Here is a 13031-nt window from a genome sequence, read left to right as displayed (position 1 = left end):
CTCCAGACCAGAGTTTGCCCCAGGTCATGAAGCACAGGAAATTCCCAGAACTACACTCCAGGCAGGACCCTGAGCAGCCACAGTGAAGAAAAGAGCAGGTCTTCAAAGAATTGACAGAGGTCCTCCCAGGAGGTGGTATGTTGTGCCCAACCATAGGCCATCAGAGAGGACCAACGTGGAGGTGGGAAGGGGCAGATGGGGGAAGACAGAGGGATTCAGTGTTCGGGAGCGAGACTAGAGAGACAGATTAGTTAGGTTCATCCTAGACCATCCCCTCAAGCAGATGGAGACCCCCAGAGCTGCCAGCTCCTCGTCTTTCACAATCAAGCGCAGACAGGGAAATGGATGGCTGCCTACCCAATGTTAGACTCAACAACTAATTCAAAATGGGAAACCACAGGCTGAGGCTGCAGGAGGAAATAATGTGTTATTGATTGCAGTGCTGGGCGAGAGACTGGAACCTTGCAAGAACTTTACAAGCAAACTTTGGTAAGTGACTAAATCACTTTTGCTGAACAGGGTTCCTCAGTGAGGGTGGGACGAAGCTCATCTGTACCTGTTAGACCTGATCTTTTCCTTTGGAGGAAATTAACCTAGGGAACATAGGGAAGGGGACCAGAAACTCTGACCAAAGCTTATGAGCACGTGGCATGTGCAGGAGATAAAACCCTGAGCTGAGCTGCAAGCCTGGACTGCAAGTCAGCACTGTGGGCAGGAGACAGCGTGGAGGTGAAGGGGAGTGCAGGGGTTCTGGCAGGCCTCACGCTCATTTGAGACATATCTTCACGGGCTTAAAGACACTGAGGGAGCACCATCTGACTTTTCATAGCAAATTGCTCTTATTTCTGTGAAACACAGTTCCTTGAACACACACACACACACACACACACACACACACGTGTACACACGGCTCCAGTGTGCCCCCAGCTCTTTCCTGGGTCTGCCTTTCACTGCCTTCTTTGCTGGTTGCATGAGCCCTTTGCCTGTAGCCTGGGCTTCCACTACACCAGCTCCCCAAGTCCATCACTGCATACCTGATGCTCTGATGTAAGTGTGGTGCCAAACCAGGGCCGCTGATGCTCAAGCCAGGGTCCCTTGTATGCTGTTTTGGAAGGCCAACTGTGGCTCTGACTCGATTAACATCTCTGAAGCATGAACGACCCTCTCCTGACAAGGACTGTGCTCTTTTCTGCTTCCTCCAGGGTTGGTATCCGTGAATCTGCATGAACAGGGCTCATGCTGAAGATCCAGGGTGGATTCAGGTTCCTGTCCCTGAACCACAAAAGGTTTGAATTTCCTGCTCTGGGCCAGCTCTCGGTCCCCACTGCTTCTGAAAACTGTGCTGACAATTGGTCCTTCTTCCTGACTCCAGGGGAGCACCTCCAGGTGACCAAGGGGACAGGTGTTTGGAACACAGGTACGGTTAGGAAGCAAGACCTGCAACCTTGGTTATTTATTCCCCTGTCACAGGCAGAGCCCTGCAGGTGCATCCTGCAGGCAGCTGAGGCTTTACTGATCCTGAGTCCTCTTTGTGTATGCCTGTCTTCATTTGAGCCCCTATCTGGACTTGGTCCTCCTGGGTAGGATCTGAGTTCTTAGGTCGAGTAAAAGGCCAACAACTGGTGGAAAGGACTTTGGGAGGCTCCTTTAAAGAGTAAAGCATTTTTACGTCATCCTTTTCATCCAAATGGCTTCTGAAAATGAACTTGAGGGGGAAACCCATGACTTTGGCCAGCCCCAATTCCTTTTAGACTTCCTGGAAATCCAGAGGCACATAAACAAATGGTGGTGCTCACCTGAGAAGGGCAGACGTGCAGACAGCAGTGGAGGGACCGACCCTGTATGACCACAACTATGACCCCACGCGGGGGCGTGTCGTGCAGACCCCCCCACGGCTCCTCGGCGGCTCCCCTCAGCCTCCCCGGCTGTGGCCCTCTCTCTGGTCTCCAGGGGCTGGCCTGAGCTCTTCCACTCCACTCATCTGGTCCCGACACGTCAGCCCCGATTTCAGGCTCAACACAGACAGGTTCCTGATGAAATGAGAAATGGCGTCAGCCCTCACAGAGAGCTTAAATGCAGGCCTTTCAGTACATTTTAAAGATGTAGGAAGAAAAGTATTCCCAGCAAATCTTGAATACTTCATCAATCATATGGAAAGCTTTTAAAATAAAGTTACAAATATCTTAAGATGAGTGAATAAAAACAGCACAAGTCTGAAGCACTGTTTTTAGGACTTTAAAAGCTAATCAAGTCAGCCCCAAACACAGCCCTCTGCTTGAGCGCCTCTGACAGGCACGACGGAGGCTTTTGAGAAACATGTTGTGTTTTTGTTGTTTTTGGTTTTTTTTCCCAACAGAAACAACAAAACTGAAATAAATTGCAAGTCTGCCATCCATATAAAATACTAACGAAGCCAGTAACGAAGAGTTACTGCCTTTAAAAGACAACTTTGAGCAATATTTGGTGATGATACCCATCCAGGATGTGATCTCCAGATAAGATAACGATTACTTCATTTGCTTACAAAATCTGCAGATTCAGTAAGGAGCACTACTCTCTAAATATTGCTCTGGCCAAAGAAATGCAGTACCTCTAGATAGTGGGTCCCCTGTCCTCTCGGTGTGCAACAGCTGCGCACGTACAAGTGCCGACGGCAATCGGGAAGCGCCATGTTTAAGATGCGTCCGACTCGCACCTCTTCCGTGTGGAAGGTGGTTATTTGTCTCTGTCCTCTGAGGAAGCCCAGGATACAATGAACAAAACACAAGGAGTCATAAAGAAAGATGACGTGCAAACTGTCACAAAATGAACCCAGCTTTATCCCATCCATTAAATCGACTGGATCCTAAATATCTTGTTTGATACAGAAATTTAAAAGGATACATAACTCGAAACACATGCTGTCCTGTGCACAGCTGTACCTTGAAATGATTGATTCATATGAAAAATTGACCACGTATTGCAGTGGTTAAAAGCATCCCTTGGTATCCCTGGAATTGATTCTAGAAATGCCTGCCCCCCAATTCCAAAATCCACAGATGTTCAAGTTCCTTGTACAAAATGGCATAGTATTTGCATGTAACCTCCATGCACCATCCCCTATACTTTCAATCATCTCTAGATTACTCATAATACAATGTAAATGCTATGTAAATAGCTGTTACACTGCATTGTTTAGGGAATAATGACAAGGGAAGGAGCCTGCATATGTTTAGCACTGACACAAATGCTTTCAAAGATCTCTGCAAATGCAGAACCCCTGGCTATGGAAGGCAACAGGGTGTGTCAACACGAGAGGCCTGCAGCTAGCAGGAAGTTGCTGAGATGGAGCCGGGGACTAGAGACACAACCAGTGAAATGTTATTTTGGATCACCAGTGGCATTAGTGGCCTCACTGGGGACTTTTTCTGTGCAGTGGTCTTAATGATTGTCATAATGCTTTCATGGAGTAAGGCAACAGACTCCAGACATCCAATCAGGAAATTTCACCATGACCCTACTCTGCTCTGTTAGGGTGAGCAGACTCTTCCCAGAGTGTTAATGGCAGGAGATGAAATGCACCAGGATTAAACAGACTTCTCAGACTGAGGAAGATATCGGAGGTGCTGCGCAATGCCAATGGAGCACCTCGGCTGTCAGCCCTCCGCCCCAGCTTCCAGGGGCAGCAGGATCAGGTGATGTCCTTCCAGACACCGTCAGCCACCTGGCCCCAGTCGCCCTCTGGCTCTCCCTTCTGCCTGGGCTGCAGGAAGAGCCATGTTCCCCACCCCCAAGTGTGTGCTGGGAACATGAACCCTATGGGATGGAGACACAAGTGGAGACCAAGGAGGTCTTGAACTTCAAAATCCCACATAAGCCAGGGAGAGGTGGAAATGAGAGCTAAGGAAAGAGAACCAGGCCCAGCCTTCCAGGCGGTCAGGAAAGTGGCTCAGAGACACTTGCATCATGAGCCTCTGCCTTGCTGATGGGCCAGCACAGTGGCATGCTGTGACATGGCCACAGGCTCCAAAGAAGCACAAGCCTGACAGGCGCTGCTCCTCAGGGTTCCGGACTGGCTCTCTCATGTTCCCCAGCCCCAGGGGACTTGTGGATGCCCTGGGTAAAAACTGTTTGCAGTATGCAACGTCCATAAATTTGAGAGACCCAGGAGTACCCAGTGGCCATCTCCAGTGGGGTCAAAGAGAGCTGCCTGGGCAGACCTGAAGAAGTCTCTCAAACTTTGGTCTAGGTGAGGCTGAGTCTCTGCTTCTCTGATGAGCTGCAGCTGGGCTGAAGTTACAGGCCACACTTGGGCAACCAAGAGCCAGAAGTCACTGTGTCTTGGAGAATGCCTAGAACTCACCGAGGGACTATCGGGGAATCTGCTCCCTCTCTGTCTTCTTCTTTGTTTTTTTTCTTTTTAAATCATTCATTTAATAAATAATCTTCTAGGAAATGTAGAGTCAACACTCCAGCATACAGGCATAGGCAGCCACTTTCTCAATAGGACCCCTAAAGCGCAGGAAATGGTGCTAAGAATTAATAAATTGAATGGAATCAAATTAAAAATCTGCACAGCAAAGGAAACAATTAGAAATATGAAAAGAGAACCTACAAAATGGGGGGAAATCTTTGCTATCTACTCTTCTGACTGAGGATTAATATCTAGCATTGAAAGAACTCAAAAAAATCTTCACACCAAAAAAAAATCAAATAACCCAACTAGTAAATGGGCAAATAAAGAGACACTTCTCAAAAGAAGAAATACAAATGGCCAACCGTATGTGAAAAAATGTTTGACATCCTTAGCAATTAGGGAAATGCAAATCAAAACTACACTAAGATTTCATTCATACCAGTCAGAATGGCAGTCATCAAAAATACAAATATCAATAAATGTTGAAGAGGATGTGAAGAAAAAGAAACACTTTTACACTGTTAGTGGGATTGTAAATTAGCACAACCACTATGGAAATCAGTATGGAGCTTCCTCAGAAGACCAGGAAGGGACCCACCATAGGACCCAGCCACACCCCTCCTCAGTGGTCACCCTGAAGATTGCAAGTCATCTTACCACGGTGATACTCGCACACCCGTATTTATGACCATGCAATTCACAATTGCCAAACTATGGAACCAGCCTAGGTGTCCATCAGTGGATGAATGGATGAAGAAAACATGGCATATACACACAATGGAGTTTTATTCAGCCCAAAAGAAAAATAAAATTATGGTATTTGCAGGAAAATGGATAGAAAATAAAAATAATTATGTTAAGCAAAATAAGTCAAACTCAGAAGGCTAAGGGTCCTATGTTTTCTTTCATATGTGGAGGCTAGAGAGGAAAAAGGGAAGGAAAGGAAGGGGTGGGAATCTCATGAGAATGGAAAGGGAGATCAGTAGAAAACAGGGACCAAGGGGTGGCATGTGAAGCGGGTGTGGGTAAATGCAGGGGAGTGATGTCAGCCAGATCACGTTGTTATATATTGTGTATTGTGTGTGTGTGCAGATATGTAACAACAAATCCCATCAGTATGTGCAACTATAATGCACCAATAAAAAATGTGGGGAAAATAAATAATCTTCTAGGGAACAATTTTCAGTGACTGAAACATGCCAGTCTCTTTTATATAGAATGATTGGAATTTGCCTTAAAGATACAGAGTTTAAATTCATTAATTCTAAATCTGTAATCTCTTTACAAAGGAAGAATAAAATACCTATGCCTAAAATCATCAGTACTTGGTAACTATTAACTGTGGTGACAAGTGATAATGGGCAGTTAACACTTAGCTTGGATCCCGTTAATATATGGTAATATAAATTATTTGGGGTCTGAGCAGAGCAGGACAGGCTCACTGGCAAGCCAGTGACATCAGCAGGGGCTGCTTGAGACCATTTGCTCTATATGCAATTCACACTTGTCACCACCATGGCCAGTCACAAGGAACATTCAGCAAGTACTTCTCTTAAGGTCACCTCATTAGTCAAAGGCCATCTGAGCTACCAGAGGAGCAGGAGCCTGGGGATGCTGCCAGCGTCTCTGGGAGGGCCACAAGCAGTAGCTATTCATTTTCAAATAAAAAATTGTGCAGTTCAGAAACAAGCTAAAATGCCGGGGAAATGATGTAAAATAGCCTGGTCCCACAAAGTCATCCGCAGAAGAAAGTGTGGCCAGACCGCCTGGTGCAAATGCTGAGCTGTGGCAAACACATGAACTTCCCAAGTGCAGAATCTACAACAAATGTTAGGCACGTGTCACCTTTCGAAAAGCTGAAATTCACGTGGCACGATTTTTCAAAATTCAATACGGCACCACCACTATGCTTCCCAAGATAGCCTCTTCTTGATGAGCAGGATGCCACAGCAAATGCAGGGGTTCAGGTGGGAGGAAAGAGGGATAGGAGGCTGCATACCCTGGAAAAGACTGGCAGCCCAGAGGAAGCCATTCCATGTCAACCAAAGAACAAGTCATAGGAGACTAATGTGATCGCACCTCCCTGATAGGGTTTCAGGATTCACCAGTGCTGAGCACGACGCACACCTTCTAGTGAAAATTTAACAAAGCATTTGACAATAAGATCTATTAGACTGCAGAACAGACTTCCAAAAGAAGTTGAGAGAGTGCTCTGCCTAGGGACCTTTCAAATAAAAGCAGGCAAGCCATTCAAAGAAGCACATTGCAGAAGACAATTTCCCGCCTCCAGGTTCCTTGATTTAACAGGACCTCTTAACATTCCTCAGGTGCAGCGAAGGTGAGCGTCACACACAAGTCTCTTTCCAAAGGAAAGCGGAAGCACAGGCTTATTGGACCACTTTTTCTTTTTCCTCTCGTGCCAGGTGTAGGAAGTGGGACCCTCCCAAGAAGCCCCGGTGTCATTTCCCTGAGATACAGAGAGCCAGAGAGTTGCCAGCCACACAGGAGGCCGCAGAGCGCAGCTTCCCAGAGCCACAGCCCGCTAGACACAACAAAGGAAAGGGCTCCTGGCACTGTCCCTACCAAAGGCGTTGGGGAGCCCGGTGATGTTCTTCATCCACAATGAGAAGCAGTCACCAGCAGGGCTTGGCATCACACACAGGCGCACAAGGCAGCCGAAACCCCGAAGTCCCCGTATGTCCAACAAGATAAAACACATAGCAGTGTGCCATTTCCTATCACTCCTTTCCTTTAACGAGTCATACAAATATTTATAAGCTGGAAAATTCCAAACCCATGTTTGTCTAGTGTATAAACACTAATTGCTTCCCTAGTTGCCCTATACAGCTTTTGAGAGGGAAAACGAGGATTTTTTTTTAAAACCTTACTACAAAATATATGCAGAATTTGTTTTCCAATGAACGCCTAATAAGGCTACCTCTTAAGTCTAGATATGTAAAAAATTGCCCTTTTCACAGCTGATAAAATACAAATTAATCCTTAGAGGATTTAATATGTGCCTATTTATTACTTTCAAATCTGAATGTACCGCGGCAATTAATATGGCTTCCATTAGCCTGTGAGAAAATCAGTAACTTTGCCTTTGAAACGAGAAATAAATGCAAAGTTGACCCGGTTTTAAATGCCTCCTGCCTTGCGTGTGCGTGTGTTTACGTTCAGATGTGCTACCAGAGGTGTGATTTGACGCCCTTCAGAAGATCTCAATTGCCAAAGCCCCTCTGTAGTTCGAGCCTCGCTTCTAGAATCAATTTGAGTTCCAAAAGCTTTAAATTGTAGTGTCTTCGGGGTATGAAATAATGTTGTTTGCATCAACTGCAAGTTCGGTTTATTATGAGAAATGAAAACATTTTAAAAATTAAAGAAACGTTTTTCTTTGTGTTCACAGTTCGTGGTGTTAGTTTAACCCCCACACTTAACCTCCACAGTTCATTTCGTAAACTCGACTTTCATTTGTTTTGCATGCGTGCAGACTTAACCCTTGGTTACCAAGCTCTTTTTTGACATGCCAGGTATGGGAAGGTTTTTGAGAGAAAACGCACACGTCTTGATCTCCCAGGAGTGTGTAGTTGGTAGGAGGCAGGACTGTGTCATTACCTGTGCAGAAACTGGAGTGTCCCTCACTTCTGTCCCCAGCCTCCTTAGAAAGCCGCTAGTCCATTTTTTCCTTATTTATTTAGCATATGTATTTCAGTTTTCCCAGCTGGATTCAAAGTGTTTGAGGTCATAACACTTATAACCTGAGCCATTCTGAAGCTTAAAATTATGTAACATTTTTACCCAGGCACATTTCTCATTGTTCATACCAAGCACTTTTCAAAGTGAGCCCCATTTTTTTATCTTAGACCCCAAATTTTAGTCTGAAGCAAAAAGGCTCTCTTCATTTTCTGCTTCAAAAGCAAACCTTCCTAATTACCACAACCCTTTCCTTTAAGAGCATGGCAGTGGGCAGGTTTTATGCACATGTTTGAAGGGTGGGGCGTCTGATGCTCTGCCTTTGTGTATTCATCAGCGAAAGTCTATATAATTTCCTGTAATAGTCTTGGTTTATTTACAGTTTCAGCAGTTGTATTGGTTTAGGCTAAAAGAACACCTCCACCGCGTCGAGGAGAGCAGCCCTCTGCGCTGAGAATCATGTCACCTCTTCTGTCCCAGTTCAGCCCATGGAGTTCTTTTGACAGACAGCACGAACAAATCTGCATAAGGAAAAGTAAGTGACAGCTGGGGTCAGGCTCTCTCTGTTTAATGACACTGCCAGTTACACATTTTGAATTGTTTAAATATGAGTCTACAGCTTCCACAATCATCATTTCACTGGATCCACTTTTCATACCCAACAGCCAGGAAACTGACACGTAATTACACACTTGCTGATGGTATCGCGGTGCCGATAATTAAAACTGCCACCCGAGGATTGCGATTGCTAGTCTACAGCTGGGATGTTGTCAGGAGACAGCAACTCCAGCAGCTTTTAACGCCATCTCCTTACAGGTGGACCTGGGGTCCCCACGCTGGAGGAACCGGCCAGTCCAGCACATCATTCGCAACGTCTCGCACAAATGAAGAAAATCTATTAACAATCCAATAAGTGAAATACAAACACCGTGACCCGAGGGTTAAACTGTCCGCTTGGACGCTGGAGTTGGATGTTAGGTATTGTTCTTTTTTCCCTCTCTGCTGTATTTACTGAAAAGATCACCAAATGGTCTCCGCCTCTGAGCAGAGCTTCAAGTTTTCCGGGGTGATGGAGTGAAGGTGCGGTTAGTGGTTCCCTACTGGATTGCATGCCCACATCTGAACTCAGAGTCAGGGGAGGCTCTGAGAGAAAAGGAAAGAATGTTAAGCCCTTACAAGTTCGTCAGCTAAGAATAGATTTACTTGCTCGGGAGGAAATGAGGTTAGGGTGGAAGAGATGGCGGGAGGGGGGACACTCGCACCTCCCCAGTGTTCAGGAATAAGCCCCCCGTTTTGCCAAGAAAGTGGCCATGCTAATGGCATAATGTCTGGTGACTTCTGACATTCCTGCTTCTCCTTCATCACACAAGGACACAGAGCAGGCGCAAGTGTGAAGGACTGCTAAAATAATCTAAATAGGGCAGGTTGGGAATGTAAAAAAGACAGGAGCCACCGTGAGTAGGCGAGAGCCGTGGGTTTGTGAATGCTAAACATGGAAGAATTAGAAAAAAACTAACTGGGAAAGTTAAAGCTGCCATAGACAAGTGGTAATCCAAATTTTAATAGGCCCCGACAGTATGACAGAGGAAGCTTTGCCTAGAATGAACTGTATTTATTCAATTCAAAATCGAGCCATACATTCACTGCATGAGCCCACATTCATCATCGGCATGGGTCTGTGCGCCCTACAGGAGCGCTCGCCCTCCAAGACCGCCTTCCTGCATAGGTGCACCCGCAAATGAAGACGAGGCTTCTACCTGCACACTGGACTGGGCATGGGACTGACCTTCATGCACGGATCAAACCTATCTGCTCTACAGGACAGGGGTCCCTGGCCCCCTGTCCTGCTGGACTGCCATCCAGGTCTGCTGGGACTGGAGGAGTTCATGGAACTCAGGATGTTCAGTGCCAGGAGCAAAAGTGCCAGGCCACCCAGGCAAGCTGGTCCCATGCCTAATCTACTCCCGTAACATTAGAGAGAACATGGGATTGATTTTCTCTGACCTTCAATAAACCCTGATGCAGAATTAGAGAATTACATATTTGAGTTTAAAGAGTGGGGTGCCTGTATCTCAGAAGAAGCAGACCTGTGCTGGGTGAGAGCAAGCACCATGCATTTTCCAGAAGCTCTAATTTAATAGGTTGTAATGTAAGACTTTTAATACTAAAGCAACAGGGAGAAATTATGAAATGGCAAATAAATGCAGGTGAACTTTCAAGAAGAAGCCCATGTTTTTAGAGGACATTTGCTCTTGGGGCTGGAGGACAGCCAGGGTCCAGTCCAGCTGTGGGGCCTGTTGATGGGGACTTGGAGCAGTCATGGCCCACTCTACTTTGTCCCACTTGAGTCCACAGAGGAGATGTGCCCAAGGACACCAACACAGCTCTGTCCACCCAGCCTCCAGGAGACCCAGGGCTCCTGCAGGGACCTTTCTGCAATTGTCAGCTGGTGACAGGAGCTGTGATCAATGTCACTGAAGCCCAGGGGCCATCAGCCTGCACCACAGCGGAGGCACTAGCACCGCCCAGTCCTAACAGGGAACGACGCACGACCCATTCCCACAACCGTGATTCCAGGGTGGCCGTTTCTAAGTGAGAGTTTTAAATGGATGAGAGAAGACATTGAAAACTGGCTGACAAAAGGATTGGCAAGCCTGCTGGCCACACACGGGTGGTGGCGGGTGCAGGCACCGCCGCCTGAGGCCTCCAGAGCCAGGGAGCTCGCTTTAAAAGGACGCCCAAGTCTTACCAATTGAGATGTATTAATTTAATTAACAAAATTTCCAGACTCTTTGTACTCTACTTTGCATTGGGACGACTCTACGCTCTGAAAATCTGGGAATTTCCGAGTCTTAAACAATCGAGCAGCTCAGCCGGGCCCCAGTGCCCACATTTCAGTCATTCTCTAGATGCGCTGAGCGGAAACGGCACATGTGACTGTGCATTTGTGAATTTTATGGGCTTTTTCTCTTTGAATCTGGCAGTCAAAGTAGCCATCCAGCCAAACACAAGATCTACAGGGAAAAGAGATACCCGTACATAAGCACAGCAAGTCAGAATAAAGCCATTAATATCTGCATTTGATGCGCTGTGGAATCGCTCCCTGTTACTGGACACGGGAGCTTTATTGCTGTCAGGTCCCATCAAGCCAGCAGGGACGGGGCCTGCAGAAGCACACTGGGCCCCCGAGGGCCCACACCGCCGCCTGCAGCCTGGGTTAGCCCCGGGAAGGGCTGGCCCCGAACAGCGACTCCTATGCAAAAAAATCAAACAAAACAAAAACCTTGACAAGCCCCAGCTCCTGCAGGAAAACAGGTTGTGGGCAAAGGGGAGGACCTGTGGGCTCCACATCCCTCCACTCCCCAGACAAAGGGCAGATTGGTGGGCTGGGTGGCTTTCTCCTGCAGGGGAATGGGTATGAGATGCCAGGGGCCTGGGAGCAGGTGATTGTAATGAGCTCTCAGAGTCGCTGCTTTACCAAACCAAGTGGGGTCTAGCCTGGGAGCGAGGGGGACCATCTCGTGTTGTTCCCACTGACAGAGCCTTCCTCTTGGCGTCTTGGCATTTCTTCCCACACTGCTCTGGAACCTCCGAGCTTCCTGCCAGGTCCTTGCAGGAGGGGTTGCCAGACCGAGGAGAGTGCAGGAAAAACTGGCAGTGGAAGGGAGAGGCCCAGGCGCACGACAACATGCCAGCTCTGGAGACCCGCAGGGGACGCAGCGCCAGCAAGGGAAGCAGAGCCTGCCGTGGCAGGACAGCCAGGGTCAGCGGCCAAAGGCCACCAGTCCCTAGTGTCAGGACCAGACCCCGAGCTGGGATGGAGGGGGCACTGGAGAGGGACAGCCGAGGCTGCAGGAGACACTCCCCTGCCACCAGTCATCCTCCCTGGATGGGGGTTGCCAGCACCTGCTAGTAATGCCAAGTTATGGAGCCCGAGGGGCATGACCTGGAGAGCGCTGAGCCCTGGGTCTGCATCCCATCTGAGTGCCCCACGATGGCCACCTCGTGAGAACAGGTGTCCCTGTTGGAGGGCCACCTCGGGCTTCTCATGACGTGCCTCAGTAGTCTTTCTGTGCTGCCCACAGCGGTTTCCACATGGACCCAGGTTGTGTGTCCAGAACTCGAGGTTCCAGAGCAACAGGGCATCCCCTGCTGCAAAGCTCATTCTTGCCACACCAGATACCACGTGGCAATGGCACAGCCCTGACAGGGTGCAGAAGGCAGGTAAACCCTCTCGCCCACGGGGATGCGGGGCGGCCGGCAGAAGTTGAGGTGCTTTGGAATTTCAGCGGCTCACCTTTCGGGCTGGGTTCATCCTTTCCTTCCACTCAAATAAACTCCATAAAAGACAGTCTTCGAAAAGGACACAGTGAAGATACAGCCCACTCTAGGGCTGAGGACAGCCCCACCCACCCTAGCAGGGCTGAGAAGCTGGCTCTTGACCACCCACCTGGCCTCCCTCACGCCATGTCATGGAAGGAAAGAGCCAAGGAGGGCTGAGGGGCAGACTTACCCAAGAACTTAGTGACCAGCCACACCAGGCTCTCTTGTGGCTGGACAGAGCCCCTCTCCCAGTAGATTCCCCGATTGCCTGAAAGGAGCCAAGTAGAGAGACACAGAAACCACAGGCTAAACGTGCTGCCGCACGGCCTAAGGCAGGTACCCATTCTCATTAGATAGCACTCAGTGCGGCCCAAGGGACTCAGCAGCTTTTCTGAAGGACCTGGGGTTGAGTCCTGCATTCCAGTGGGAGGGCTCCACTCAGAGTAGTCAGCTTGGAAAGCTGAGCAGACAGAGAACCACCCCTCTGTCAAAAACTGCTTCTAGATCTTCCGTCAACAGACACTCAGTGTCCCACATACTGGGAGTCACCTTGGGTTGGGGATGGCGGCCAGAAATGAGGCCATGAGAAAAGAGCTGGCTTGTTGGACTTAATTTGAAG

The sequence above is a fragment of the Sciurus vulgaris genome, assembly GCF_902686455.1.
Source record: "Sciurus vulgaris genome assembly, chromosome: 4".
Lineage (NCBI taxonomy): Eukaryota > Metazoa > Chordata > Mammalia > Rodentia > Sciuridae > Sciurus > Sciurus vulgaris.
The sequence above is the reverse complement of the archived record's forward strand: the minus strand, read 5'-3'. Positions refer to the sequence as shown.